The 19,694-nt window shown below is 34.3% G+C and overlaps 1 protein-coding gene across 6 annotated transcripts in view; it reads right to left on the reverse strand.

The window, feature by feature from the left end:
- Positions 1–19,694, reverse strand: part of HMBOX1 (homeobox containing 1) — a 184,203-nt gene that overhangs the window by 54,812 nt on the left and 109,697 nt on the right. The window lies entirely within an intron of this gene.

Genomic DNA, 19,694 nt, shown 5'->3' on the forward strand with positions numbered 1-19,694 from the left:
TAAGCTCTGTATTTTTGCTTTTGTTTTTAACTGAGGCATATTTTACATACAGTGAGTGCACTGCTCTTAAGTGTATAATTATTTCCATGCTCCCTAAAAGATTCCCCTTGTCCTCTTTTCACTTAATGCTTAAATTTTATATTTTAAACTTAATTTTTGGTTAGTAAGATTTCTTCATCAAGCAATTTTTACCAGTAGAGGTTTATTGGTGCTGCATTCCCCAGTGCTTGTATGCCTGTACGTTTGTCTTCCCTGTTTATACTTTAAGGACAACACTACAGGGGAATTTTTGGGGGGCTTAGACTTTCCTTTAAAATCTGTTAAATTGGCATGATGTCAGTGGGTGGCAGAGTAAGGCCTTCTGAAAAGTTAGTCCCCCAAAAAGGCAATGATAGCAAAAGCTGCTCTACCATAAAAGCACTGGCAAAAGTCAAAATCAACTTTTTCAGAACTCTGGAAATTAACCAAAGGTGTGCAACAATCCAAAGAGTATTTATTCAAAAAAAAAAAAAAAGCTAAATTTTAGTAAGACCAGCTATATGACATTTTAACTTGAACTACACTCATTCCCATCATCCCAGCATTGCAGTAGACTATATTCTTGTAATCACAGTGAAAACCAAGAATGGTCTATTAGCCACTGGAGAGGGAAAGACAGGTTTGGAGTTCTCCCAAAACACCATTCTAAGAGAACTGTTATTATTTGACCTGTTTGGCAACCCCCTGGAAACTCCCATTTGCAAAGCTCATTCTTATTTGACCTTATCCAGACCTCATTCAGTGTGAATAGCCTTTTCCCTCGGAGGGGAGAAAGAAGGGAAGTGGTTTGCAGAAAACAATCAGTGGCAATCATTTAATATTGCAGGTGCCTGAGGTGATGATGATAACAGTTGGGGCAAACAAGGAACTGAACAAAATATTTAAAAAGCTGAGGAATTCTTAAGATGTCTATGAGGGTCTTTGAAAAGCTCTGATATAATTCTGGGAATTTAGAAGGCCAGGTACATGCACAGGGCTGTGCATATGCCTACGTCTACGTGCATGACCAGGGCAATGTGCATCACAGGAAAGAACTATGAAGGCCCTAAGCTCTTGCCTCTGGCTGACTTTGAGACATGGTGCGAAGAGAAAGTGAAGGGTAAGGTAGAATTATAAACTGCCTGCCTGAGCATTAAAGGCATGCCTCAATATATGTACAGAGCTCCTCATCAAAGCTGGGAAATTTATTGGTTCCAGGCATTTAAGGAAATCTCTGTCCAATAATTAGCTGACTACTAAGCTAACAAGGAAGAGACTTCAGTAGCCACACACCATAAAGAATACTGACTTTACAGGATTAGTCCAGGAAAGTCACTAAACAAAAAGCAACAAAAACAAACAGCAACAACAACAAATCAAAGGGTGGAGAGGAATCTGATTTCAAGAGCTTCCACATTATATTATTTAAACTGTCTAGTTTAAAACAAAACAAAACTTATGAACCATGAAAGGAAACAGTAAAGCATGACATGCATAGTAAAAGAAGCAGTCAATAAGAAATGTCTTTGAAGAAACCCAGATGTCAGACTTACTAGACAAAGACTTAAATCAGCTATTTTTTTTGTTTTGTTTTGTTTTTTGTTTTTGCGGTACGCGGGCCTCTCACTGTTGCGGCCTCTCCCATTGCGGAGCACAGGCTCCGGACGCGCAGGCTCAGCGGCCATGGCTCACGGGCCCAGCCGCTCCGCGGCATGTGGGATCTTCCCGGACCGGGGCACGAACCCATGTCCCCTGCCTTGGCAGGCGGACCCTCAACCACTGCGCCACCAGGGAAGCCCTAAATCAGCTATTTTTAAAAACTAAAGAAAAATGTCTACAGAACTAAAAGAAAATATGAGGAAAATGCATCATTAAACAGAATATCAATAAAGAGGCAGGAATTACAAGAAGAATCAAATAGAAATTCTGGAGCTAAAAAGTACAATAAGTAAAATGAAAAATTTACTAAAGAAGCTTAATATCAGATGTTAACTGGCAAAAGAAATAGTAAACATGAAGATGGGTTGATTGAGATGATCTTTTATGAGAAAGAGAAAGAAAAAATAATGAAGAAAATAGAGCAGAATCTCAAAAACTTGTGGGACACTGCCACGTATACCAACATACACATAATGGGATTCCCAGGAGGAAAGAGAGAGAAAACAAAGAAAGAATACTTGGAAGAATAATGGCCATACAATTGCCAAACTTGATGAAAAACACTAATCTACACATCCAAGAAGCTCAATAATCTTCAAGTAGGGTAAACTCAGAGAGATCCACAGCTAGAAACATCATAACTTGGTTTTTGGGGTTTTGTTTTTGGTTTTTTGGCCATGTTGCGTGGTCTGTGGGATCTTAGTTCCCCGACCAGGGACTGAACCCATGCCCCCTGCAGTGGAAGCACGGAATCTTAACCACTGGACCACCAGGGAATTCCCCATCATAAACTGTTGAAAACCAAAGTCAAAGAAAATTTGAAAGCAGCAAGAAAGAAGTGACATTATGCACAAGGGATGCTCAACAAGATTAATAGCTGCAGATGGTAACTAGACTTATTTTGGTAATCATTTTGCAATGTATACAAATGTTGAATCATTATATTGTAAATCAGAAATTAATATATTGTATGTCAACTATACTTTAAAAAAAAAGTAATAGCTGATTTCTCATCAGAAACCATGAAGTCATAAAGCGGTAGGATGATATATTCAAAGTGCTGGAGGAAAAAAAAAAGACCAACAAACAAGAACCCTATATCAAAAAAAACTATCCTTCCAAAGCAAAGGAAACATTAAGACATTGCCAAATGAACAAAACCAGAGAGAATTTGATGCCAGAAGACCTGCTGTACAAGAAATACTAAAGAGTGTTCTTTGGGCAGAAATGAAAGGACTCTAAACAGTAATTCAAATACACTTGAAGAAATAGTGACAGTAAAAGTAACTACATATGTAAATATAAAAGACAGTATAAATGTATTTTTTCTTTATAATTTATTTTTTCCCTTTTTGAATTAAAAGAAAACTGGATAATGCAATAATTAAAAATCTAAGTTGATGGGCACACAATGTATAAGCATGTAAATTGAATGGCAACACTGGCACAAAGGAGGGGGTAGGGAATGAAGCTCTAAAGGAGTAAAGTTTTCCTATACTATTGAAATGAAGTTGGTATTAATCTGAACTAGGTTATTATAAACTAAGATATTTATGGTAATCTCCAGGGCAACCACTAAGAAAATAAATTTTTAAAAAAACAAAAGAAATGACAAGGGATTTAAACCGTACACTAGAAAACATGTATTTAACACGAAAGAAGTAACTGAGCAACAGGAAAACAAAACAGACACAAGACATACAAAACAAGTGATACAACAGCAGATGTAAATCTAACCTGATCATATTTACATTAAATTTAAACGGATTATACACTCCCAATAAGAAGACAGAGATTGGCAGAATGGATTAAAAAAACACGATCACACTGTACACTGTTTACAAGAGATACATTTTAGATTCAAAGACATGAATAGACTGAAAGTAAAAGAATGCACAAAGATGCACCATGTAAAGAGTAACCAAATGAAAACTGAAGTAGCTATACTAATGTTAGACAAAATAGACTTAAAGACAAAATTTGTTACAAGAGACATAATAAGGACATTTTGTAATGATAAAAGGGTTAATTCATGAGGAAGACATAATTAAAAATATATATGCACCAATCAACAGAGCCCCAAATATATGAGGCAAAAACTGACAGAACTGAAGGGAAAAAAAGACAATTCAACAATAATAGTGGGAGATTTCAATATCCCATTTTCAATAATAGAACAACTATACAGAAGATCAACAAGAAATAGAAGACTTGAACAACAATATAAACCCACTAGACCTATCACACGTCTATAGAACATTCCACTCAACAACAGCAGAATACACATTCTTCTCAAGTGCATGTGAAACATTCTCCAGAACAGACCATGTTAGGAAATAAGTCTCCACAATTTTTAAATCAAACAAAGTATGTTCTCCAAACACAATGGAATGAAATTAGAAATCAATAATAGAAAAAAATTGAGAAATTCACAAATATGTGGGGATTAAACCACACAGTCCTAACCAATGAGTCAAATAAAAAAATCACAAGGGAATTAGAAACTACTTTGAGATGATTAAACACACACACACACACACACACCCCACAAACCAAACTGTATGAGATGAAGCTAAAGAAGTGCTTAGAGGGAAATTTATTGTTATAAATGCCGGTTTAAAAAAGAAAAACATCTGAAATCAATAATCTAAGCTTTCACCTTAAAAAATTAGAAAAAGAAGAGCAAACTAAATCCAAGACAAGCAGAAGGAAGAAAATAATGTAGAGGAAAAAGAAATGACACAGAAAATAGAAACAGGATAGTAGAGAAAACCAATGAAATAAAAAACTGGTTCTATGAAGAGGTCAATGAAATTGAGAAACTTTTAGGTAGATTTACAAAGCAAAATGAGAGAAGACACAAATGACTAAAATCAGGAATGAGAGAAAGGGCATTATTACTGACCATTACAGAAATAAAAAGGATAATAAAGGAATTCTAAGAACAACTGTATGCCAACAAATTATATAACATAGATGAAACAGATAACTTCCTAGAACAACCTGATTCAAAAAACAGAAAATCTGAATAGATGTATAGCAAGTGAAGATACTGAATCAGTAGTCAAAAATCTTCCCACGAAGAAAGGTCAGATGGTTTCACTGGTAAATTCTACCAAGTGTTTCAAAAATAATTCACACACACACAGTAACACCAATCCTTCACAAACTTCCAAAAAAATAGAAAATGAGGAAACACTTCCCAACTCATTCTATGAGGCCAATATTACCCTGATACCAAAACCAGATGAAGACACTGCAAGAAAACTACAGATCAATGTCCCCAGTGAATATGGATATAGAAAATTTCAACAAAATACTAGGAAACTGAATCTAACAACATATAAAAAGGATTATACACCATGACCAGGTGGGATTTATCTCAGGAAAGCAAAGTTCATTCAACATATGAAAATCAGTCAATGCAGTATACCATATTAACAAATGACAAAACCCATGAAATTATTTTAATAGACACAGAAAAAGCATTTAACAAAATCCAACATCCTTTCATGATATAGAACACTCAATAAGCTAGGAATAGATGTAAACTTCTTACCTTGATAGAGTACATCCATGAAACACCCACAGCTTGTATCATACTTAGTGGTAAAAGACAGATAGCTTCACCACTATAAGATCAGGAACAACACAAGGATGTTGACCCTTACTACTTCTATTCAACATAATAGGGGAGGTGCTAGCCAGGGAAATTAGCCAGGATAAAGAAATTAAAAGGCATCCAGATAGAGAAGGGAAAAGTAAAATTACCTCTGTTTACAGATGATATGATCTTGTATATAGAACTCTGAAGAAATACACATGAGTGCATGCACACAAAAAACTATTAGAATTAATGAAGATGTATACCAAGGCTGCAGGATATGAGATCAACATACCGAATTAAATATTATTTCTATCCACTAGCAATGAACAATCCAAAAATGAAATTCAGAAAGCAATTCTACTAACAATAGCCTCAAAAACAATAAAATATTTAGGAAGAAATCTAACAAAAGTAGCACAAGACTTGCAAAGTGAAAATTACAGAACACTGTTGAAAGAAACTGAAGAACACCTAAACAGAAGAACATCTCATTTTCACAGATCTGAAGACTTAATATTGTTAAAATGACAATACTCCTCAAATTGATTTACAGATTCAATCTAACTCTTACTAAAATTCCAGCTGGCTTTTCTACAGAAATCCTAAAATTCCTATGGAAATTCCACAATTGCCAAAACAACCTTTAAAAAGAAGAACAAAGTTGAAGAACTCACACATCCCAATTTCCAACGTACTGTCAAACTACAGTAGTCAAGCCTGTGTGATACTGGCATAAGGACAGACATATAGGTCAATGAGAGTCAGGTAATAAAACCATACCTTTATGGTCAATTGATTTTTGACAATGGTGACAAGAAACCTGAATGGGAAAAGAATAGTCTTTTCAACAAATGGTGCTGGAACAACTAGATACACACATGCCAAAAAAAAATGATGCTGGACTCCTATCTTATATTGTATATAAAAACCAACTCAAAATGGATCAGACCTAAATATAAGAGCTAAAATTATAAAACTCTTAGAAGAAAACATACATAAATCTGTGTCACTCTGAATTAGGCAATGGTTTCTTAGCTATGACATCAAAAGCAACAAAAAACTGGACTTCATCAAAATTAAAGTCTTGTGTACTTCAAAAGTCAGTAACAAGATTGTAAAAATATTTGCAAACCCTGTATCTGACGAGGGACTTGTATCTAGAATACATATATAACTCTTACAATTCAATATAAGAAGACAAAAAACAGGCAAAGGATTTCACTAGACATTTCTCAAAGGATATGTACAAATGGCCAAAAAGCACATGAAAAAAATGCTCAATATCATTAGTTGCTAAGTAAATACAAATCAAAATTACAAGATACTTCATAACCACTAGAATGGCTAAAATTAAAAAGACAAATAATAATGACAAGTGTCCCCATGAAGACGTAAATCGATTGGATCCCTCATACATTTATGGTGGGCTTGTAAAATGGAAAACTTTTGGCAGTTCTCCAAAACGTTAAACACAGAATTACCAAATGACCCACAATTCCATTTCTAAGTATATTCTAAGACAATTTCTCTACACAAAATCCAGTACACAAATGTTCATTGCAACATTATGCACCATAGCCAAAAAGTGGAAACAATCCAAATGCCCATCAACTGATGAATAAATAAAATGTGGTATATCCATACAAAGGAAAATCATTCAGCTATTAAAAGGAATGAAGTGTTGACATATGCGACAACATGGATGAACCTTGAAAACATGCTAAGTGAAATGAAGGGAGACACAAAGGTTTACATGGTGCATGAGTCTGTTTTATGAAATGTCCAGAATTCTGTCTACAGGTAAATCTACAGAGACAGAAAATAAGTTAGTTACTGCCAGGAGCTGGGGGAATGAGGGACTGGGGAATGTTTGCTTATAGATATGGGGTTTCTATGTTGAACTGTTCTATATAGGAATATTCCCATTATTCTTGTTGCCTCACCCTTCTAGAACTGTTACCTTTAACCAAAGATACAGGATCAACCATTCAAAACTAAGATACTTTCAGGGCAACTTGTTACCTTATCCAGGATGGAGGAGGCATGTGTCAATGCCTATCATTTTCTTTTGTTTTGATTCAGAATTCTTATTTGATTTAGTCTGTGTTTTAAGGTTCTAGTTACCGCTTCACTGAAGACGGAAGTTTTTAAATTTTTGTTTATTTTTATTGTTTATGGTGGGTCATGATGAGACAGAAATGGACAAAAGAATTATTCTACTATTTTTAACTAGCAGTATCCCTCAATCTTTTTAAAGTCTGCTGATCTAATGGGTAAAAAAAAAAAAACCTGTTAACTTGTAGTTGATCTTATTTAATTTTCTTTTTGTATGTTTATTGGCCATTTATATTTCATCTTCTATAAATTATATACTGAAAGCTTTGCAAATTTTTCTGTTGGGTTATTTGTTGTTTTCATAATAACTTGCAATTGCTCTTTTGATATTTATAGATACCAATCCTTTGCTCTTCATATTGCAAATATCTTGCAGTATAAATCATGTTTACAGTGTCTTATATTGGATATATGCTTAAAATTTTTATACAGTTAAATTCATCTAACTTTATCTTTTGGCTTTTATGTATTACTTAGGAAAAGCTTCCCTACTTCAAAATAATAAAAATATTCAAAACAGTAACGTAAGGCCTTTTATCCAGCTTAAGTATATATATATATTTAAATATATATATTTTGCTCTTTATTCCATATGGAAACTGATGTCTGTTTCTAGTGTGATGTTGAGACCTATTTTTATTTTTTCATTTTCAAATAGACAACCAATGGAAAAACATCACTTCCTTACAGATCTGAAATAATTCCTTTACTTAAACTAAATTTCCCAACATACAAGGATATATTAATGAACTCTGTTCTGTACAAGTAATACATCTATCAATCTGACAATATGATCTTTATTTAATTACTCTAACCATATAGTATATTTTAATATGTGGCAGGGCAAATTTGTTCAAACTCCTTCCTCTGTTCTTTTTAAAGAATGTCTTAGTTATTCTTATGAATTTTTTCTACAGATGAACTTTAGAATTATGTAAAAAGCAACAAAATCCTGTTGTGGTTCTGACTGCTGTCAAAGAACAAACAGGTGATACTTGAGTTGAATCTGGCCAGTACACATTACTGTTGAGCCTGTGACATGGTATATGTTTTAAAATTGGTGCCTATATATAAAATCAGTTACCTCCCTCCCACACCTTAAGACCCATTCCCTTCTTCATTCCACCTAACACATATAGAGCTGCATTATTCTTTTAACGATAAACAGTGCTCTATAATATGAATGCACCATAATTTATCCAACTAGTCCCCTACTGATGGACACTTAGGTTATAAATAGCCTTTTGCTATCATATAATATGCTGCAATAAATATTCCTGCACATTCATTATTCTAGACATAAGCAAATATTTCTATAGGATAAATTCCTCGAAGATAAATTACATGGTCAAAGGGGGTGTACATAAACATTAAAAAAAAAAAAAAGAAATGTTATACATAAAAAAGAGTAACTGCATTAAAAAATAATATATTATCATCAAGTTGAAGTGTTATCTAAATTTTTATCTAAACAAATTTTATTATTTAATTTATTAAACAAGTATTTAGTTAGTGTCTGTGTGTGAGATAATGGCAAAAAATGGTTTAAAATAGTTACTGAATTGCTAAATGTTAATAGTGGGTTGAAAATCATAGTCTTCAGAAGATGGAATGCACTTTTAAAAAATGGTGATAATTAAAAACAGTGACAATGTAGGCATATATCAAAACATTGCATTGTACAACCTTAAATATATACAATTTTTATTTCAAAAAATGTTTTAAAATAAAATAAAAGAAGAAACAGAACAGATTTAAACAGGCAATTCACACAAAGGACATGTAAATGGCCAATAAATACGAACTGATGTTTAACCTGAACAGTAATCAGGGAAATGCATTTAAAACTGCAATGATGAAAATTTTTAAGAGAGTAGATCTTAAAAGTCTTCATCACAAGAAAAACGATTTCTGTAACTATGTATAGTGACAGATGTTAACTAGACTTATTGTGGTGATCATTTTGTAATATATACAAAATTCAAATCATTATGTAGTATGCCTGAAATTAGTATATATCAATTATACCTCAATAAAAAAATTAAAAATAAAATAATACTACAATGAAATACCATTTTACTTCTATTAGGTTGGCAAAACATGAAAAAGTCTAACAATATATCAATTATTGGCAAAGATGGAGAGCAATGGTTAGACTACAGATGCCTACAACTGGTTTGGAGAACGATCCAAGCAGGATGTTCATCAATGTTTATACTGTATTTCATCAAATCTACAACAGCACTGATTGCAAGATGTGTCATTGTTTTATGTACCAATAAGAACAACAGCAACAACAAAAAACCTGTTGGGGGGGGAAAAAAACCCCAAACCAGTGACAATACTCTTTATATACTGATGTGGGATACTTTCCAAGTTAGAAAAGCTTGGTGCAGAATACTGTATATAGCATACCACCTATCTGGCAAAAAAGGAGAAAAGGACTATAGATATACTTGTTTATAAATGCATAAAATATCTCTGCAGAAAGTGATTAACATTAGTCTATTCTAGGAAGGGAACTATGGCTGACAGACAGAAACAGGAGAGATTTAGTACTGTGTATACCCTCATGGACTTCTGAAGTTTGACCACATGAACGTATTTTCCAATACAAAATGTAAATTTTTTAAAAATTTTACCTTAATGATTAGCCTTTTATTTCAGTAATAAGAATACACAGAAAATTGTTAAATTCCACTTTAGGGAACTATTCTGTTCAGAAAATATTTTAGATGATTTTTATATTTATTCCTTCCCTTTTCTCTTTTTAAAACAGCTTAATTGGGATATAATTCACATACCACTCAATTCACCCATTTAAAGTGTACAATTCAATGGTCTTTAGTACACTCGAAGAGTTGTGCAGCCACCACAACCGATTTCCCGTTCTTCAGAATAAGAAAATGGGGATACTAGACAGAATGCTGGTACGGTCAGCAAACAGAAGGATTATGGGGAAGAGAGAAGGAAGATCATGCCACAAGGGGAGCTGGAGTTTGTCCTCTCTACTTCTTAATTCTGCTCAGGGTATTAGATGTAATTATATAAATAACATTTTTAAGGCAATTTTGTGCATGTCAAACTGTGGAAGGCTAGTCATGGTGAAGCAAGTTCCCTATGCTAATGTCAAGATGAAATTTAGACAGTGTTTTCTTATTTTTTAAGATAGAAATGGAAGGGCTATATTAATAGCTTTTTCCAAAACTGTGGTATTCTCTGATACGACACTAAAACTTGACAAGTGGATATATTCTTAAAGGTTAGCTGCAATGCTGAATGTGAAATCAACTCACTAAACTTTTTCATTAATGTAAATTTTGTTACATTAAAATCCGCTTATGTTGAAAAATTTTTTTATTGTGTTAGTTTTAGGTGTACAACATAATGACCGATAAATGTGCTTATTGTGAAATGATTACCACAAGTTTGGTTAACATCATCACCATTTATAATTACAAACATTGTGTGTATGTGAGAACGAGAACTTTTAAGATCCACTCTTAGCATCTTTCAAATATACAATACAGTTTTGTTAACTATAGTCACCATGCTGTATATTATATTCCCAGGACTTATTTACCTTATAATTGCAAATTTGTCCCTTTTGACCACCTTTCACCCATTTTGCACACCCTCCATACCCTGCCCGTGGCAACCACCAATCTCTTTTTTGTATCTATGAGGTTTTTGTTTTTTAAGATTCCACATATAAATGATATCTTACAGTATTTGTCTTTCTCTGTCTAACTTATTTCACTCAGCATAATGCCCTCAAGGTCCATCCATGTTGTCACAAATTTTTCTTTATCCATTCATACACTGATTTACACTTAGGTTGTTTCCATGTCTTGGCTATTGTAAATGTGCTGCAATGAACATGGGGGTGGTATATATTTTTTAAAGTTCATTATAAGTTGGTCCAAGGCTTGAAACATTATGGTTAACATATTTAGTCTCAGGAAGCTTAACTCTAGAAAAGTCAGTCTGGAGAGAGATGTAGGGGAAATGATTGCTGGCTGAACATTAAGCAGTATAATGGTTAATAATCATAATAATAAACAATTTCTATGGCATTTACTATGTGCCAGAAACTTTACATAAACAAACTCATTTAATCTACTCAAGAACCCTTAGGTAGGTATCATTATTCTTCTCATTTTCCAAAAGAAGAAACTGAGGTTTAAGACATTCAATAAGTTGCCCAAAGTTACATAACCAGTAAGTGACAGAAATAATATTTTAAATTCTCGAAGTCATGTACTTGACCACTGCACTATACTGCCTTTACATACTGAAATGCCAGGTCAAGAACACTGGCTTTGCAGCAAGACAAACAGTAATCAGCTGTGTGACTATGGGCAAATGATTCAATCTCCTTTAGCCTCAGTTTTCTCATCTATAACTGAAGAAGTTAACACCTGCCTCTCAAATATAAAAAACAGCACAGCATCCAGCACTTAGTGTTAAAATACATTATAGCTAAAAATAAAAAGCTCCCCCAAAAGACAGGTGTAGCTAACAAGGTGCACAGTAGTAAAAAGCAGAGCAATTGGTCTTCTACAACTCAGAGCACTATATGCTGTCCTGATAGGTATTTAACACAAAAAAAAGCTGAGCTAAAGACTCAAAATAGCATGGGCAACAGGGCTTTAAGAGATATAGTTCTTTCTATGTGTGATAATTATTTTAACACATAGCACTCACATTTCAAAGTCACTCTTTATATCCTACAAAAATCAAGACAAATTGGTAATGAATATCCTTCCCAAAATATCTAGCGATGGAAGGGCTTGCACAACAGAAAATCTATATGTTTAAAACAAAGGAGAAAAAAGAAACAATTTTCAGAAAATAGGATATTCTAGTTCTTAAAACGTCTAGAAATATTCAAAAGAGATCACATTAAGTATGTTTCTAAAAAACTCTGCTATGATTCTCATCATGAATAATGACAGCAACCTTGGGCCAAGGTTATATTGGACATGTACATTAAAATCAATGTGTCCAAAAACCAAGATGTTGTCCATGGATCTGTTTGGGAACAGATTTAGAGATAGGTCAGTCAATATTTGTAAAACTAACACAAAAAGCAAAATCCCATAGCTTAAGTCAGTGAAAATGATGTTCTTTACTCAGGCATACTAGGGCACAGGGGAAGGGCTATTGTTGTATCTAAAGCAAATTCAATTTAGTTTGTGGTTTGTAATCCTTCTATCCTAGCCAACTGTCAAGAGAAAAATATTTCTGCCGAGGGTAAAATCATGTAGAAAAGTGCTGGCAATCTTTGAAGTATTAGTGACCCCCAAATCTCTACTATTCTACATTCTATTTTGCTGATTTCAGTACAGGGTACAAGTCCTACAGGATTAAATTTAGACAGTAAGTCATTACCAAGTTTAAGATATTCACTATAATAAAAAAAGCATAGTCTCAGGGGTTTCCCTGGTGGCGCAGTGGTTGAGAGTCCACCTGCAAATGCAGGGGACACGGGTTCGTGCACCGGTCTGGGAAGATCCCACATGCCACGGAGCGGCTAGGCCCATGAGCCATGGCCGCTGAGCCTGTGCGTCCGGAGCCTGTGCTCCACAATGGGAGAGACCACAACAGTAAGAGGCCCATGTACCGCAAAAAAAAAAAAAGCATAGTCTCAAAAAAAGATATTTAGGGAAGAAATAACACAATTCTATGCCAATTCTTCTAGAAATACAAGAGAACACTTCCCAATTCATCTTATGAGGTCATATTATCATAGTAACAAAACTAGACAAGGACGTTACAAGAAATAGAAATAACAACACAAACCCAGAACAATACCCCTTTATGAACACAGATGCAAGAACTCTTAACAAAATATCAGCAAACTGAATCAAACCATATAAAAGAATAATACATCATAATTCAGTGAAGTTTTTCCCAGAATGCAAGGTTTAACATTTGAAAATCAATCAGTGTAATTCCCCATATTAATAAGACTAAAAAACTAAACCCACGTGGTCAACTAACAGATGCAGAAAAAGCATTTGACACAGTACAGAACATCCATTCATGATAAAAATTCTCAGAAACTAGAAATAGACAGGAACTTCCCTTAAAGGTCATCTTGATATGGGACATCAATGAAAAATCTACAGCTAAGATGACACTTAATGGTGAAATATTACATTCTTGCTCTCTAGGATTCAGAAAAAGGCAAAGATATATTTAATATTTAACTAGCAGTCCTAGTCCATGCAATAAGGCAAGAAAAAGAAATAGAAGACATACACATTGAAAAGGAAGAAGCAGAATTATTTCTATTCACAGATAACATGACTGTCCATGTAGAAAATCCTAAGAATTTACCAAAAAAAGCTACAAAAAAATGAATTTTTAGCAAGGTTACAAACAGAACGTCAATATACCCAAATCAACTATTCTATGACACAAGAAACAAACAACTGGAAATTGAAGTTAAAAATAGTACCAATATAGTAATACCAAAAGTATAAAATATTTAGATGAATTTAAGAAAATATGTGTGAGACCTGTACTCTGAAAACTACTAACATGGCTGAGGGAAAATAAAGAAGACCTAAACAAATGGAGAGATATACCATGTTCGTAGATGGGAACACTCAATATGATTAAGAGATTCTTGATGCTAGCTTTACCTATATATTCAACACAATCCCAATCACAATCTCACTACAAATATGCTTTTGTCATAGAAATTGAGGCTGACTTTATTTTATTTTATTTATTTATTTTTAACATCTTTATTGGAGTACAACTGCTTTACAATGGTGTGTTAGTTTCTGCTTTATAACAAAGTGAATCAGTTATACATATACATATGTCCCCATATCTCTTCCCTCTTGCATCTCCCTCCCTCCCACCCTCCCTATCACACTCCTCTAGGTGGTCACAAAGCACGAAGCTGATCTCCCTGTGCTATGTGGCTGCTTCCCACTAGCTATCTATTTTATGTTTGGTAGTGTATATATGTCCATGCCACTCTCTCACTTTGTCCCAGCTTACCCTTCCCCCTCCCCATATTCTCAAGTCCATTCTCTAGTGGGTCTGCATCTTTATTCCCGTCTTGCCCCTAGGTTCTTCTGACCATTTTCTTTTTTCTTTTTCTTTTTTTTAGATTCCATATATATGTGTTAGCATACGGTATTTGTTTTTCTCTTTCTGACTTATTTCACTCTGTATGACAGTCTCTAGGTCCATCCACCTCACTACAAATAACTCAGTTCCGTTCCTTTTAATGGCTGAGTAATATTCCATTGTATATATGTGCCACATCTTCTTTATCCATTCATCTGTTGATGGACACTTAGGCTACTTCCATGTCCTGGCTATTGTAAATACAGCTGCAATGAACATTCTGGTACATGACTCTTTTGGAATTATGGTTTTCTCAGGGTATATGAGAGGCTGATTTTAAAATGATATGGAAGTGCAAAAGACCTAGAATAGGGCTTCCCTGGTGGCGCAGTGGTTGAGAGTCCGCCTGCCGATGCAGGGGACGTGGGTTCGTGCCCCAGTCCGGGAAGATCCCACGTGCCGCGGAGCGGCTGGGCCCATGAGCCGTGGCCGCTCAGCCTGCGCGTCCGGAGCCTGTGCTCCGCAGCGGGAGAGGCCACAGCAGTGAGAGGCCCGCGTACCGCAAAAAAAAAAAAAAAAAAAAAAAAAAAAAAAGACCTAGAATATCAACAGTGATCTTAAAAAAGAAAAACAAAGTTGGAAGAAATTACACGTTCTGATTTCAAGATTTACTATAAGTTTACAGTAATTTACAGTTTTGTATTGGTATAGGGATAGATATAAAGTCCAACGGACAACAAGAGAGAACCCACAAACAGACTCACACATATGCATTCAACTGATTTTTGATAAAGGTGCCAATGTAATTTAATAGGGAAAGACTAGTGTCTTGACAACTGTTGACTATTCCCCAAAATGATACTCTAACAATTAGACATCCATGTGAAAAAAAAAAAGTTTATTTTGTGAGGATCAAATGATATAGTTAGTTGACCTGGGGGTTAGAGGTGTTGACCTCCCTGCCCAGTCCAAAATCCAAGTATAACTTTACAGCTGGCCCTCCAAATAGGCAGTTTCTGCATCTGTTGATTCAAACAACCGTGGACTGTGAAACACTGTGGTATGTATTTATTGAAAAACAAAATCCACATAGAAGTAGACCCACACAGTTCAAATCCCTGTTGTCTAAGGATCAACTGTAGTTAAATTTAGCTGAAGCTGACACACGCTGATATTAAAAGCTTTCTTAAGGCCATAAGAATTTGAATGATTGTTTCAAAATTTTATAGGTCTCTCAGATATCAAGGCCCTCCAGCTTGGTTAGTTCAAGCTTCAGTTCCTCACCTAAATAAATGTAGCAACTGACGTCAAATTCTTTGATTTAAGATCTATCCCTGAGTAAACTTCAAGAGTTAACAAAATAATTCCTTAATGTATAAAAGACCATATTTGTAGTTTACAAAAAGTGGTATTTATTCCATTCCCTTCAGAGCCTTCTTCTGTAGGTTGTTATTTATAATACTGACTACAGCTGAACTTTAGGTTATGCTATTTTATCAGACACAGATACTTTCTGACTCTCACTAGGGTATTTCTTCTTTCTGTCATTTTTCACTGTAGGCTTTTTTTAATATAAAGAAAATTAACTTACGTTAGGTAAGACGGATTTCATAAAGCTGTTGAAGGAATATTATACCTTAAGTACAGACTTTTCTCCATGATCTTAGCAAGCAAGAATTGGGGAGAAACAAAAGTGAAAATTACTGAAGGGGGAAAAAACCACATCTGTGTCTAACCTTTTAAAATCACTTTTGTCAAAGCTTGTGGTAGAATAAAAGTTTTTAAAATATAGTTTCTACTTTTAAATACAGGTGGAAGAGAAATCTTATTTTATACTTGAAAACCAACCTTCCTTAGTTTTTTAACACCAAAAATGTATGTCCCTGTACATTGCATTTGAGATGATAAAAGCCCTGGTAGGACAATAAATTTCAAGAATTGTAGAAAACTGATTTTCTAACAACAAAGAGTGTCCTCTGAAATTATTTTCACTCCAATTTTTCAGAGCCATCATCAAAGTGAGAAAATATGGGTATTCAGATATATAGCCTGGATTTTTTCCTACGGAAAAGAAAGGTAACCTTATGTGTTATGTTTACAAGAAAACAGTTTGGCAACAAATTGCAGAACATAGAAGAAAATGAGAATAAAAGTAAGAATTTTTGGAACCATAGGACAACATCTGTTCTTATTCTTCAGAGGCTGCAAGACAAGGGAAAATCCTAAAATGCACTCTGCAAAAACATTTATATTTGAAAAGAAGTTTTCTCCTAATAGAAATTAAAGCTTTAAACCTTTTCAATTTGGAGACACAAGTCCCATCTCATATACAGAAATCTGTGCATTTTATACAGATAATAGCCTTCATAGTGGAGCTCTACATAAAACTAGTAAAATTCATTAGGTAGGAATTGATAAAATCTTGTTAAATAAGCATTATAATTATGTTTGGTTGTATTATAATAGGACAATACCATAGTCTGTGACTTATGCCCTACCAACACTGCTTTTCTAATATAGATATAAATTCTACTTGTTTAGAGCTGCTTTATTCATAATTGCCAAAACTTGAAAGCAACCAAGATGTCCTTCAGTAGGTGAATGTATAAATAAACTGTGGTACATCTGGACAATGGAATATTACTTAGCACTAAAAAGAAATGAACTATCAAGCCACGAAAAGACATTAAAGACCCTTAAATATATATTATTAAGTGAAAGAAGCCAACCTGAAAAGAATATGATAATATTCTGGAAAAGGCAAAACTATGGAGACAGTAAAAAGATTAGCAGTTGCCAAGGGTTAGGGGAGAGAGAGGGAAGGATGAATAGGTGGAGTACAGAGGATTTTCAGGCAATTAAACTACAGTATCATCTTCTGATACTATAATGGTAGATACTAGTCATTACACTTTTTTCAAGACCCACAGAATGTACAAAACTATCTATACCTAAAGTAAACTATGGACTTTGGGTGACAACGTAGGTTCATATTATAATAAAGTACCACTCTAGTGCAAGATGCTGAGAGTAGGGAAGGCTGTGTGTGTGTGGAGGGGCAGGAGGTATATGGGAACTCTCTATACTTTCTGTTCACTTTTGCTGTGAACCTAAAACTACTCTAAAACATAAAGTCTATTTTTAAAAAAAGGTATATTGACATTTTAGTTGGTTTTTAGTGTCTGGTCTGAAGTTCTACTTTGTAAAGAAATTATCAAAATTAAATTGAATATGTAGTGCTTTTACTCTTCATTTTAAAGATAACTAAGAAAAGGGAAGTGATCTGAATACAGCTGGAACACTTCTGAAACTGTTTCAGAGCTTCTCTTTATACAAATTCTTACATTTTGGGAATGAGAGTCACTAGATAGGGGTAACATGCATACTTGTTAAATGTACTTAACAGTTTAAAAACAGAACGGAAATTTGACAACTAGAAAAGATACTTGGAAAACATTTGGTCAAACCTCTCGTCTTATAAATAAAGAAACTGAGGCTCAGAGAAGTTACGTGATTTGTCCTGGATCACAAGGCTATTTGACAGAAGGACTAGAATTTTGGGATTCAAAAGTTTAATGGTCACTTTTCCATTATACTGCTATCATTCAAGAAAACAGAATTATGATAAATTTCTTAAAATTCAGAGATGATTAATTTTTCTTCTTTCACTTATTTATTTTTTAAGAGGACATGAATCTAATTAGTATATTTATTTAGCTGATAAGCACTCACTCAAGCATTGCCCATTTACTCATTTATTCTGCCAGCGTGATTTTTCCCAGAGGTCATTTAAAAAGAAAATCATGTTTTAAGAATTCTAATAGCCCAAGAAAATGTTTCACCCTGAAAGTGAATATAAAACATACGTATTTATTACTAAAGCAAAGGCTATGTATGTTCCCCACCCCACCACTGTTATTGAGAATTTAGAAAGTTGCTCGACCTCTTACAGAGGTAAAAATCCACCCTTGGTGGGAGCAGCTGTGACTCTGTGAAAAAAGCTACAAATAACATGCTGGGAAATTCAGCAGGCACTGTTATTATATCCTGTTTATACTGTCATTTTTCCTATCAGTAGGATATTATTTATACAGACCCCACCCATGAACTTCTTGTTTATCTTATTATAGAAATCCTCCAAATCTATAAAAAGAAGCCTCTGTATTTTGTTTCTGGAACAAGCCCATGTGTTATAATTTTGCACCTCACTACACATTTTTATTTAGCATTTCCTTTTGTTATGCACCACTCGTTCTCATTTTTATCCCAAGGTTGATTTATTTCATTATTTCACATATTACAGTTAAACTTAACTGACTTTAAGAGACTCTAATACAGGACAGATTCCAGAGCACCATATCCTAAACTTTATTTTGTGGTAGATTTCATCAGGTACACATTCGTTTAAGATACACTTGATTAATTTGTTTAGACAGAAAAATGTGCCTATATATTAATCAGGTACCCCAAGGAGTGAGCCCTGGGCACCTGGAAGGCTTCCTCACTCAGGCCACTCTATCTCAGGTGGGCCAATTATGAGGGCCAAGCTTCATACTGATTCTCACTAACTCACCATTCTCTAGCCGCATGTCTTTTCTGGAATGAAAAGCACTGCCCCTGAGTTTAGTTTGATGGCTAGACAGGCTGGGTGAAAATGTAACACAGTAATACATGAGAAATACGTGAATTCAGTTAGTTGACCAAAGGGACAATGAACCAATCTGGTTATAAATCATCCTCATTCCCCTGCCTTATGTAAATAATTAAAGTAGATAAAAGAAAAATACAAATTTCTTAAGGGCAGGAATTAATGCTGCATTTGTTGAGCAAATTAATATTTCTAGAGGGGGAACACCACTGGACAAAGTCATACTGGATAAATTTTCACATGTGTAGCTTGTGTTAGCTTCACCAATACTCCCTTTCTAGGTAAACATGAGATCTTCAGAGAGTATGTGCAATGCTAGACTCTTTGAGTAGGTCTAAGAAAGATCTCTGCTTTTAAAGAATACTACTATAAAATGCAGAACTGAAATGAGGTTTAATATCTCAGGGTGGTAAACTAAGTGTATTAATTTCAGAAAAAAGAGAGGTCTACATGGGCTAAAGTGATCAAAGAAGTCAGAATGAGGATAATAACTGAGGTAATGTTGATAAACAGGAATTGATAAGACCAAGGTGAGGAGGTGAAGGTATCCTAGGC

Source organism: Phocoena phocoena, chromosome 6, assembly GCF_963924675.1.
Source record: "Phocoena phocoena chromosome 6, mPhoPho1.1, whole genome shotgun sequence".
Classification (NCBI taxonomy): Eukaryota; Metazoa; Chordata; class Mammalia; order Artiodactyla; family Phocoenidae; genus Phocoena; species Phocoena phocoena.